Here is a 12,615-nt window from a genome sequence, read left to right on the forward strand (position 1 = left end):
AAACTGTCGTCTTTATTTATTTACATTTAAACCTCTATGTTCACATCAAGATTCGTATGAGAAAAACCTGACGTTCTCAGAGCCCCTAACAAACGCAGCCTTCGACTACATCGCGTCCTCTAGCTGTTATCCCCTTTTGATTCATTTTTTTTCACTGGATAAAAAGTAAGCAGCTGTGGCTCTTGTCTCACGCACATTACTCTAAAGCAGAACGGGAAATGCGCGTGCATATAACACTCTGTGGCTGTCAAGCGCTCCCCTATTTTCTTAGACAGATAGCTTGCAGAGGCACGGCGAAGTTAGCACATCGCCCACCAGCTGTACCGCCAAACCGGGCATCCTCTTTCGAAGCGCTATGCTGGTGAAGAACGATGCAATGTTTCCAGACGGCCAACGTTGCCTCTGCAGCTGCGTCTACCCCTCGAAGGTGCGCTACGCCGCTCCGATGCTCGCCGGCGACCTGACTAATGATTGAATAGTATGATTTCTTTTCTCTCGACGCAAAGCATTTTCATTTTTCGTTGGCATGCACATGGAAGGACAACCATTGGGCCCCAAAGAGCGTCTCTAAAGCTCACTGTGATACGAAGTTTCTTTATTCCGGCTGTTTGGAGAGATGAGATTCGAAATAGTTCTGGTAGCCTTCACTGCTGCCTTTTCCGCACCACAGGAACGTCCCTTCGAAGTAAGGCCGATGGATTTTTGCTACGAGCGCCTCAGTGAGTGGACCAGCATGATATCCGGATTGCAACATATTACGCCTCTCCGAAACCTAACGCTGAAAAGATGTTTCTTAGTGTGCCTCACTTCATTTGGAAGGAACACGTCTGGTTTATAGGCTTCTTGTACCGAAAATGATAGAAAAGTTGGTAGAACTTTTTATTGACTCACTTACGTCGTTCAGATTCTACATTCTTGTAGAGAAACTATTCTTCTCTACAAACGTACTACTCTATATAATCTCTGTGAGAAGCAATACATTTCACTCAGCATCAATTCCTTTATTCGCGTACGAGTCATGTCAGTTGTCGCAGTTGATGCTCTCCCAGTGCATGGTTTGTATTGAACGCTGATATTCATTGTTTAAACTTCTTTATCCATATAAGCACATTGGTCCTTTTATTGTAATACTATCAAGAAATGAAATAACATAAAAAAAATTCTAGACGAAGCCCGCACCCAACTAAAGGTTATCGCAGGCGAACCAATTAAAAAATAAAAGAAAAGGGGCCAACGCCCAAGAGAAATTTTAAGAAAAACCAATTAAAAGAGAGAAAAAAAGCAGGGGCACAAATGATGGGCGGGCAAAAGTGATTTTTAGACGCAAGACGCCCCTGAGGGATTAAGAATTGGGAAGGACGAAGTGAAAATGAAACAGGAATGGGTCCAGCGTGCCTAGATTCTTCAGACAGGCTCGTAGGCGGCCAGGAGGAGGGAAGGTGCGGGGATCTGTAGGAAGGAAGAAGAGACAAGAAAAGGATGTCGGACAGCCTGCATCGTTCAATAATCAAAAACTACATGGCAGCCCGTTGCTACTGCTTGGAATCTGTTAGCTACATGTAGTGAGAAACATAGATAACTTACCACCAAAATACCGAAAGCCATGCTCAAGAAACGAATGGCAGTTTACCAATGTACTTGAACAGAAAAGTATATAACATCTGTATTTCACCGGTACGCACATATGTGGCCGAAACGTAGAGGTTAACGAAAAGGGCTCAACTTAAATTCAGGACAACGCAGCGAGATATGGAAAGAAATACAATAGGTTTAAATTTAAGAGGCAGTAAGTGGACAGCATGGGTCAGGGAACGCACGCAGGTTAATGGAGTGCTAGTGGAAATAAATAGGAAGAAATGGGCTTGGATAGAGCATGTAATGTTAAAGCAAGATAATCGATGGCCGTTAAGGATAACGGACTGAATTCCAAGAGAAGGCACGGATAGAAGGGCGGCAGAAATATGGACGAGCGGAGGAGATTAAGAAGTTTGCAGGGTTAGAGCAGCCGCAGTTAGCACAGGGCAGCAGGACTAATTGGAATGGATGGGAGATGCTTTTATCCTGCAAAATGTGCAAGGAATCCATTTGGCTAAAGGGCGTGTGTTTTATCGAAAAATAGGCAAATACCGGAGGAAGCAGATATCTGAAACAAACCGAGTACAAGCGAGTGCCTCTCTGCTCCGACCAATGCACACCCTCTTATCTCTTCATCCAACGCCGCAGCACTGCTGCCCTCAACCCATTCATTGCTATTTGTTCCTCGGATGGAGGGGCTTGTATAAATGTAGCCAAGGATGACCTTGTAGCGGCCCTCGCGCCGCGCTCTGGTCGCAGGCTACGGCGCGGCGCAGGACAATGAAGAAAAGTTTGGCGCTAGGCCGCTGCAGCCCGAGCAGTGCAATAAAAGAAAGAAATTCGACCCTCAACGTTGGCGAAGCTGGTTCTTCCTCGCCTTAGCTCCGACAGATTTGGCGACCCGGCATCGAAGACGCATTCACCCTCCTACGTGCATTGCGCGGGCTCTGCCGCCATTACTACAAGTGGCGACCTACCCCAGGACGCTCCGCCTCGCGGCGCTTCGTTGGCCGCGTTCGAAGCACTCAACCTGCCGCCATTTTGGCCCAGTAGCCACCGCGCCTGGATCCCGCAAGTTGACGCGCATTTCCAGCGGCGGCGCATGACCAGCCATGAGACTGAGTTCCCCCGTCTCGTGTCCCCCTTGCCTAATGACGTCGCTGAGGAATGAGCAGACGTCATCACCTCACCGGACACGGCCTCGCCCCTACGACACGTTGAGAACGGCTTTTGTCGGCTGCAAATCAGCGTCCGAGAGCAGCAGACTCCAGCAGCTGCTCACAATTATAAAGCTCGGTGACAGCAGTCCATCGTAGCTCCTCCATCGAATGTGCCAGCTGCTTGGAGACCCCGCAGCTCAGCAGGACATTCCTCTGCGTCAATTGTTTCTCATTGTCTTATTGGACAAGCTCACCGAACTCGCTGACTGTGTTATGGACTACTCACTGCACCCCAACCTCAGCGGCGTGACCTCTGTGCCTCCAGCTATTACCGCCGCCTCCCAGCTTGCGAGCATAGAATTGTCAGGTGGCTCAACGTTCTCGCACCATTGCCAAGCCGCTTTCCGCCGAGTTCAGCTCACGCCGCAGCTCCCTGGCACTTTCGTACTTCCCGGAGCCCCCCCCCCCCCCCTTCCACATCCGACATGCGGCCCGACACTTCGCCCTCGGATGTCTGCTGCTACCCTCGTACCTTCGGCAGCTCGGCCCCCACCCGTGCTCCTGGACGGGAAACGCTGCGACCGACCACTGACGGCAGCTGTGTGGTGCTGGTGGATGGACATGCCGCCTCTTTACGTTTCGGCCAAGATCACTGGCGCTCATTTCCTGGTCGGCACGGTAACACAAGTCAGTGTCCCAGCGCTGTCTTGGGTAAGTCACCGTCGCAACGAACAGACCTCTTCGCTATAAGCGATAAACAACTCCCCCATTCGCACTTACGGCCAACGGTCCCTTACGCTTAACTTTGGATTGCGGCTCACGTTTAGTTGGGTTTTCTTTGTCGCTGACGTCTCGCAAGCTGTACTCTGCGCTGACTTCCTCAGTTTCTTCAACGTCGCGGTCGGCATGCAGCTCATTGCCTCATAGATCTTCGCATGCGCCTCTCCGTCAGCGGCGTAGCGTACTCTCCACCGCGACGGCGACGGACCTCCGAGCTCTCGTCCCAATTTCGCCGTACGCGAAAGTCCTTGCTGATTTCCCCAACCTTACGAATCCCCACATTAAAGGGTCACCAGTGCACTCCCTTACCACCTCTCTGGAAAACGCATCGACGTCGCTAACCATGAGTTTCAACAGATGCTTGAATTCTGCATTGTGCGTCCTTCCTCGAGCAGCTGGGCATCGCCACTCCAAAAGGTGCCAAAGAATGATCCGGCGACTAGAGACCATGTGGAGATTACCTCGCCCTCAATGCTCACACTTTACCAGACCGCTACCCACTTCCTCAGAATAAGGACTTCACATCAAACCTGACTAGGTGCATGAGCTTCTGTGAGATTCACTTATTGAAGTCTTACCATCAAATTCCCATACAACCCGCTGATATGACGAAGACGGTCATTACCATGCCATTCGGTCTCTTTGAGTATGTGAGGATGCCTTTGGATTGCGCAACGTCGCACAGACTTTTCAGCGAACCATCAACGAGGTTACGCGCAGACTTGACTTCGTCTTTGGTTTCATCGATGATTTTCTCGTCACCAGCTCATGCGGTTCTGAGCATGAAACTCACCTGCGCTGCATCTTCCACCACCTTGATGAATATGGGCTCGTCATTAACCCGAACAAGTGATCCTTCGGTGTCAGTACCATGGAGTTCCTAGGCCATCTTTTCAGTCGACAAGGTATTCGACCTCTCGACAGTCAAGTCAAGGCCATTCAAGGTAGGCCGTGACCACGTCCATTCACCCCTAACGCCGGCCTACTATGGACCATTCCGCGTCGTCCACCGTACCACGAAGACCTTCAAGGTCGACATTAACGGCCATGAAGACGTCGTGTCTGCTGACAAAATACAACCGGCGTACATTGCCGCTCCTATGTCCGTGGTACCTGTATTCACTCTCGCTTGACAATGCCACCATTTTGTGCGGCCTCCTCCAAAGATGTCCACTGGGCACATTCTGTGGCGTCCGCTCTACGGGGGGCGGGGGAGGGGGGGGGGAGCAGTCCTATGCGACCCTCACGCCGCGATCTGGTCACAGGCCACGGCATGGCACCGGACCAGGAAGAAGAGGTCGGTGCAAGGCCGCTGCAGCACGAGCAGCGCAATAAAAAAAGTTCGAACCTCTAACGCGGTCAGAGATGGTTCTTCCTCGCCTTAGCTCCGACAACCGTAGTGATCTAGAGGAAGACAAGTCCCTTTGCAAAAAATCTTGGAAAGCTTACGAAGGCTTCTTTTTTTTTTGTTCTCCTTGTTAAAATTTGACATGCAAGGACTGTCCTCATTGCTCCTTTTCAGCGCTAGTTGCTGCATGTGCAAGCGTTGCGATAATGACCACAGCTTGAAACTTGGAAAAAAGCCACCTAGGCGCAAATGATTTCACGACACAAAAAGAGACGAGGAGACAACGGACAGGCGCCAACTTCCAACTATTTATTGCTCGCAAAAAACACATACATTTATAGTCTCAGGCAACGCCCACATTTATACACCACGTGCCTTATCGCAGCCCTGACTTATCGCCTAGCACGAACATTATTGCTCAGAAATTCGTACTCCGCAGAGTACGTTTTTCTGATAACATCGATACGATAACATCAATATAGCGCGCTATAAACTGTAGTTTTCTGTCCACTGTTTTTTCTTAGGGGAGTAGCTTTCCAGCGTAGTGGTATTTATGCTGCAAAGTACAGCCAAATGATCATTAAAGCACTAGTAGGACACAAGTGATGAAACACATCGAGTCATAGTTGGCTGTAACAAAATCTCATAATTATTTGCGCTGAGAGTGTTAGTCGCGTGGGAGAGCCTATGCGATTTTGTTTTCCGTACCACAGGCATTCGCTACTGTCAGCCCGTTAATGATGGATGCGAACGCCAATTTCAAACACCTCTGCACCGTCCTTAAACAAAGCTTATCTTTCTGCCTTGAAGCCAGAAAGCAGCCCTTTTTTTCTCTGTGTTATGTATTTTTTTTTCTTGTCGTCCTGATTTTCGAACCGTTTGTTTAAACAGCGCAGGTGTGGAAGATGAGAATGGCCGCTTGGGACAGTTCGGGACGCACCCTCAAAAGCGGCAAATTTCTTGACTCACTTGAGTCCATTGATGATTTTGTCGGCGAATTAAGCAGTAATGGCTTTGGGGATGCTGCCTCATGGTGCCCAGAACATCGCTCGCAGAGCCCCCGTTAGTTTCAGACAACGGGCTCGTTTTTTGCAACTCATCGCCGTTTGGAAAATGATATTGACTTCGATGCATTCATCTCATTGTTAAGGTTTGCACATTATGTGGGCAGGATAAGATAGAGCCTGTCATGCGAAGGGTTTAACTGATTGTTTCGCCCAATGGCGTGCCATAAGTGATTGCCTATCCACACAACTGTGCGAGCTAGAACTTTGTTGTTTTCGGAAGTATTTGTTATAAGATGAGCGGATACTTTGTATATGCGACAGTTATAAATGTTTTTTGAACACAAGCAGCGTTTGCGAGTTTTATTGAAATTTTGTCTTAAAACCTTGAATTCGCATATAAAATTTTATAATGAGACATGAAACACTTCAACAAAGCTCGAAATATATAAAAGTATGTTTAGGTTTGGTATTGGTTTATTGGGGTTTAACGTCCCAAAGCGACTCAGGCTACGAGGGACGCCGTACTGAAGGGCTCCGGAAATTTCGACCACCTGTGGTTCTTTAACGTGCACTGACATCGCACAGTACACGGGCCTCTAGAATTTCGCCTTCATCGAAATTCAGACACCGCAGCCGGGATCAAACCCGCGTCTCTCGGGTCAGCAGCCGAGCGCCGTAACCACTGTGCCACCGCGGCGGGGCAAAGGTATGTTTAGGTGGCTTCAGTTTGAAGTCTTGCATTTAACTGAAGCATCATTGTTCTTGCACCAAAAACGTTTCACAAAAAGACCCCAAAATACGGATATCCTCCCACGGTAGGGAAAGAGTTCATGCACCGTGAGAAAATTTGAGGAGACACTTCAGCGCCGCCTTAAGTGTATGACACGACAGCATTTATACATCCCTGGCAGGTCCCATACCATTCCTGGCACAATGGTGCACCAGTAAAGTAATGCGCCACTGCCGTGCGATGGCAGGTGATGCCATTGGTGGGGCTTGTGCGACCATGGTTGCTCTTCGCGGCCAATCATTAGCTGCCACCTGCCACGGCGCGCAGTTTTCTCACTATCCAGTGGGCAGGCTGTGACGACGCCGCAGGGTTGCGGGACACAGGTGGCCCGCCTGCCTTCTAAGTTGCTCTCTTGGGTTTTTTTCGTGGATTTTAAGGCCTTTAAGGGCTCATACTGTCGTGACCAAGACGTGTTAGCAAATTTGTCCGCGTTTCGGATTGGTTGAAAAATACAAGTATTTGGCTGTCACATTCAATAATAAACTCTCTTGGTCAAGCCATATTTCTATTACATGTTCAGCAGCGTTGCGCAAGTTCTGGTTCTTGAAAAGGAAACTTAGAAACGCACCTGTAAATAAAAAAATGTTAGCATACAACACATTTGTCCGTTCGAAATTGGAGTATGCAGCAGTTGTATGGGATCCTCATACTAAAAAGAATATAATGAATTTAGAGCGTCTTCAAAGGAAGGCTATCAGATTCATATTTAGTAAATATAAAAGAGAGGATTCCCCGTCTTTAATAATGCTTGCAAATAAAATCAGTATTCTGGAAAACAGGCGTAAGGTAAGTCGTCTCCAATTTTTACATAACATTATAAATGGAAAAAGCGCACTTCAGCGGCCTCATAGCGTAAAACCTCTAAGTTCACGCCAGACAAGACACAGACATAACCTTTCACTTACGCCAATATTTTCTAAAACAAAATCCTATATGAATAGTTTCTTTCCGCCTACTATACACGAATGGAATTCTATACCTGTCGAGGTATTGCAGTCGCAAAACTTTGCAGAAGAGCTGGAAAAACATCTTTCTTCCATAAACTAACTGAAACAAAAGCAGTGTTCGCAATCTGCTATGTTTTCCTAACTTCTTCACTCTGTGCTGCCTTTTTTTTCTCCAAAAACAGTTCTGTTGTTTCGAGTACAAATTCCCCGCCTGTTTGTTATTTCTCGTGTGCCGCTCTTCACGTTTTTGTTAGTTATTGTGCTGGTACCAGAATGTATTGATTGAGTAACACTGCTACATCCAGCATTATTTTTCGTTAGTGTTTATTGTTGTTTTGCATTGTCACTTTTTACTGTATTGCCCCTCCTGCTAGGGCCAGTTTATTGGCCTGCAGTATCAATAAATGAATAAATAAATAAATTAATAAATAAATAGTCGCGACGTCACTGCGCGCGAATTTTGACGGGTGTCCACCGAAATATGGACACAGTTACTGCGCAATTTCCTTTCCTCAAATACAATTTTCAACTGGTGTCCACCGAAATATGTGAGACAGTTACTGCGTAATTTCCTTTCCTCAAATGCAATTTTGATTTTCTTCATTACGGCCCTTCTTCCTCTTCCTTCTTTCACTCCCACTTCCTCCCTCCTGTACGGTGCGGTTCAGGTGTCCACCGAGATGACAGAGAATTACAGCGCCATTTCCGTTCCTCGAAAAGCGTTGCGTTCAAAGGGCAACGCATCGCGCCGAACGGGTGGTGGCGTTCTGTGGACTCCCTGGCAGCGCTACAACACGCTGTCGCGTTCCACTCCTAAAGGCAAAGATTAAGCGTCATTAATTAGCAGTCAATTAATGCACCAACAGAGTGCGAAGTGAACAATCACGTAGCAGAATGCAGCACTCACGCTTTCGCCTTTAACCACTTTAGCCACTAAAGTTCCTCGTAATTTTTTTCTATCACGCTCAACGGCGGTGGTGGTGGTGTAAAACATTTATTTATACTATATACAAGAGAGGTATTGCTTGGACCGTGCCTGAAGGGCCCGGCTCTCACAATCACTAGGAGGGATCCGTAGTCCGGGACCCCTGTGGCCACCGCGGCGGCCCGGGCTCTTGTCACCAAGGCTCGTTGGTCCTGGAGAGTTGAGCAGCCGAGCAGGGCAGCCTCCCAGTCCTCTCGGGTGGGGTGGGGGTGGGGTGGGAAAGCAGGATTGGCAGGGCATGGCCACACCATGTGATACGAGTCCGCAAACACTTCCCCACAGTGTGGACACTCGCCCGAAAAGGCCGAATTGAAATGTTTGAGCACTGCCGGGCACAGTACCGTGTTGGTGTAGAGGCGAAGTAGCCAACGCTCCTCTGCTTTCTTGAGGCCTTTAGAGGGGGGTGGGTATCGGCCGTGAGCGTTTTGATACAGGAGAGAGATCTCCCGAAAAGTAATAGCCGGATTAAAATCAGTAGCCGGATCAGGCGGCGAGAGAGGCGATGCCCGGTGGTTAAGCGCGCGGGCGGTAGTGTCCGCTACCTTATTTCCCTCTATCCCCGCATGTGCTGGGGCCCAGATGATGGTGCGCCGGGTTGGGAAATCCCGGTACTCACATCTGTGTAAAATTTGGAAGGCATGATCTGGAATTTGGCCCTGTTCAAAATTGCGGCAAGCTTCCCTTGAGTCGGTGATAATGACTCGGGACGCTGGATCCGCAGCTGCAAGTGCGATAGCAACTTCCTCCGCGAATGTAATGTTGGGGGCACGGAAGGTGAGGCCCTGAACTGGGTTGTTTTGGTGGACAACGGTAGCCGTGTACCAACCCCCATGGCGTGGACCGGCCGCGTCCGTGTAAAATACCCCTGGTCGAGCGCCATACTGCTTGGAAATGGCCTCCGCTCGCGCGAGGCGGCTACCATCTGTAATAAAGATGAAGTGTGGCAAGTGCGCTGCACGCACTCGCGCGCACGGGAGTAGAGAAGACGACGAAGTAGGAGAATACAGATCGGCTCGCGCTTGTCGCTAACGGAGTCGGTTCGCCGCCTTCTTGCTCGACTCCATATCCAACACACCCCTCCAATGGAAGACAGGTTTCGCATCCCGGAACTGTGGAGACGTGCCCTCCACGTGCGGCCTCTTCCAGCAAACATGTCACATGAAGACCATAATGGTCGGCGCCTGGCACCAGCGCAAGCGCTAGCCCGATATTATGGCAACAAAACAGGTGTATACTACGTGGACGCCTCCGGCCCTCACCACGGGGGATGGTACACGGCCGCGGTAGTTCACAACAGCAACACAGTTAACGGCCTAACTTTCAGAGCCCGCAGTGCAACACGAGCAGAAGAGGCCGCGATTGCTATCGCGGCCTCACATTCCAATTCAAAATACATAATCACTGACTCGCGAGGGGCCTGTCGGAACGTCGAACAAGGCTGCACTCCCTTCCTAGCCTATCGAATATACCAAAATTGCATACGGGATACGGACCCCGCACACCGTTACCTCATATGGGCCCCTGCTCATCAGGGGTTGGCAGGAAACGAGGCAGCAGACGCAGCCGCCCGCGCGCTCTCTCACCGGGCTGTTTTCTCCTCCCCGTCCGATCAGGAGCCCGATTTTAATCCGGTCTATACATTCAAAGATATTACAACATATTATCAAAATTGTCATCGCCTTTACCCTAGCCCATGTAAAGGCCTGAAGAAGGCGGATGAGCGGCTCCTTCTCCGCCTTCTCACCAATACATTGCTGTGCCCGGCAGCGCTAAAACATTTTGACCCCTCCTTTAGCGGCAGCTGCCCCCACTGTAGTGCAGTGTCTTCTGACACATATCACATGGTGTGGGCCTGCCCCTCTAACCCCGCTATTCCCCCCCATCCCCAACCCAACCCGGGAGGACTGGGAGGCGACCCTGCTCGGCTGCCGCGACTTGCAGGCCCAACAAGCCTTAGTCGGGCGCGCCCGGGCGGCGGCAACCGCCACTGGGGTCCCATACTAGGGACCTCCACCTAGTGTTTGTAAGGATCGGTCCCTTACGGGCTGATCCAAACATACCTCCTGCTCATTCGTAATAAATATTTTCACCACCACCACCGACCTTATGCTACGTGTACTGTTTCATTCTAATTATCATTACTTACGATACAACACCATCATGGGCATTTTTTGTCATGTTATTGGGGAGGGGGCGAACCTTTAGTGCGAAGCGCCAGGCCTCGGGCATGGATACCCGCTTCTCCTCTTGGGTTGTGTAATTGATGTGGAGGCGGATCAGTAGGCGACTGCCCGCACGTGTTTTGCTTAACCGCAAGTATTGATTGCTGAGATGAGCCTCGCGCAGCTCCCCAAAGGTGTTCGTCATCCCCAGGCCGAGGAGACGTTGGTTGGAAGTTGCAATTGGGGGGTCCAGATCTCTCTCATAGATTTTTCAGAGAATCACTTCGAGAGCGTTCTCATCGCATTTGCGTAGGTGGAGGTACGGTGCCGAATACAGGATTCGACTGGTTGCGAATGCATTGGCCAGCCGCAGGGCGTCTTTGCATCGCAACCCGCCTCGATTGTTTGATACCCGGCGAACCATACGGCCCACCTGATCCCCCACCTTGCGGAGTTTCTTCAGCGTGGTGTCAATCTTGCGGTTCTATTGTATGTAGAGTCCCAATACTCTGATTTCATCGTGTTCAGGTATCGGGCCACTAAGCAGGGAGAGGGCAATTTTGGTTGTGCACCTTGGATTGGGACGTATGTGCACGAATTAAGATTTGCTCGGGGAGCACTCAAGGCCGCAGCGGCGTGCATAATCGTCCACAATAGCCGCCGCTTGCTGCAGGTTGGCCTCGACTTCTCCAACCGAACCGTGTGTTGCCCAGAGGGTGATGTCGTCCGCGTACAGGGCATGCTGCACACCCGGGACCTCACCCAGCAGGGTAGGGAGCTTCATCATGGCCAGATCAAAGAGAAGATTCGAGAGGACTGCTCCCTGTGAAGTCCCTAGTCCCTCGCGTACCAAGTTGGTACGGGCCATGTTCACTGTCTTGTAGTCGGATATATGATTGCCGATCTGTAAGGAATTGCTTAATATATTGGAATGTGTTGTACCCACAGTTCACTTGGGACAGGTGGGAGAGGATGATATCATGCGTCACATTGTCGAAAGCACCCCGCAAGTCCAATGCGAGGACCACCTTGTCATCGCTAGGGTGCTCGACGGGATCAAGAATCTCTCTATGAAGTTGCAGCAGCACATCTTGTGCGGACCGGTGTGGGCGGAACCCGTACATGGTGTCCGCAAAGGCGTTGTGCGTTTCTAGGTAGGTGGATAGTCTGTCACGGACCATGGTCTCCATCAACTTCCCCACACAAGAAGTGAGAGATATGGGTCGGAGGTTGTCAGTGTTGAGAGATTTGCCTGGTTTGGGTATGAATGTGACGAGAGCCGTCTTCCAATCCACTGGGAGAGACGTACCTCCCGTCCAGATGGCATTGAAGTATTCGAGCAGCCGCTCGTAGGCCGGTTCGGGTAGGTTGGCGAGAAGTTTTACAGTTACCTTCTCCCTGCCCGGGGCTGTCCCTCGTTTCATTTTGGCCAGGGCCGCTTTGAGGTCGTGAAGCTGGAACGTTCGATCCAGCTCTGCGTTCTCAGAACCTGCATAAGAGTACGCCGGACCACGCGAATCCTAGTTTGTGTACAGATATTTGTCTCGGAGCGCGTCAGCCAATTTGGCTGTGTCTCCGTTGAAGGCGTGAATTGCTCGTTGAAGATGTTTTTCTGTTTCGGTGCGGGTTTGGGTCGGATCAATGAGGGCGCGGAAAAGGCGCCACGTGCTCCGGCTCGACATTTGCCGAGCAGCGGTGTTGCATCGGTCTACCCAGTTCGAGACGGCGAGTTGGGCCGCGTACTCTGCCGCTTGTTGGGTGAGTTCCGCGATGCGGATTTTGAGTTGCCGATTGTGCTTCTGCCGGCGCCATCGGCGGACGAGGCTGTGCCGGGCCTCCCAGAGGTGAAGGAGGTGGTTGT

The 12,615-nt window shown here is 50.3% G+C and overlaps 1 pseudogene across 1 annotated transcript in view; it reads left to right on the plus strand.

The window, feature by feature from the left end:
* The first annotated feature begins 599 nt into the window (after positions 1-599).
* The window catches only part of LOC149344673 (uncharacterized), a 106,946-nt pseudogene continuing 94,930 nt past the window's right edge, over positions 600-12,615 (plus strand). The window contains exon 1 of the transcript XR_016282779.1: positions 600-719. The product of XR_016282779.1 is annotated as an uncharacterized LOC149344673 (transcript). The remainder of the gene's footprint in view (positions 720-12,615) is intronic.

This window comes from Amblyomma mixtum, chromosome 5 (assembly GCF_055824585.1).
Source record: "Amblyomma mixtum isolate Tamu chromosome 5, ASM5582458v1, whole genome shotgun sequence".
NCBI classification, from domain to species: Eukaryota; Metazoa; Arthropoda; class Arachnida; order Ixodida; family Ixodidae; genus Amblyomma; species Amblyomma mixtum.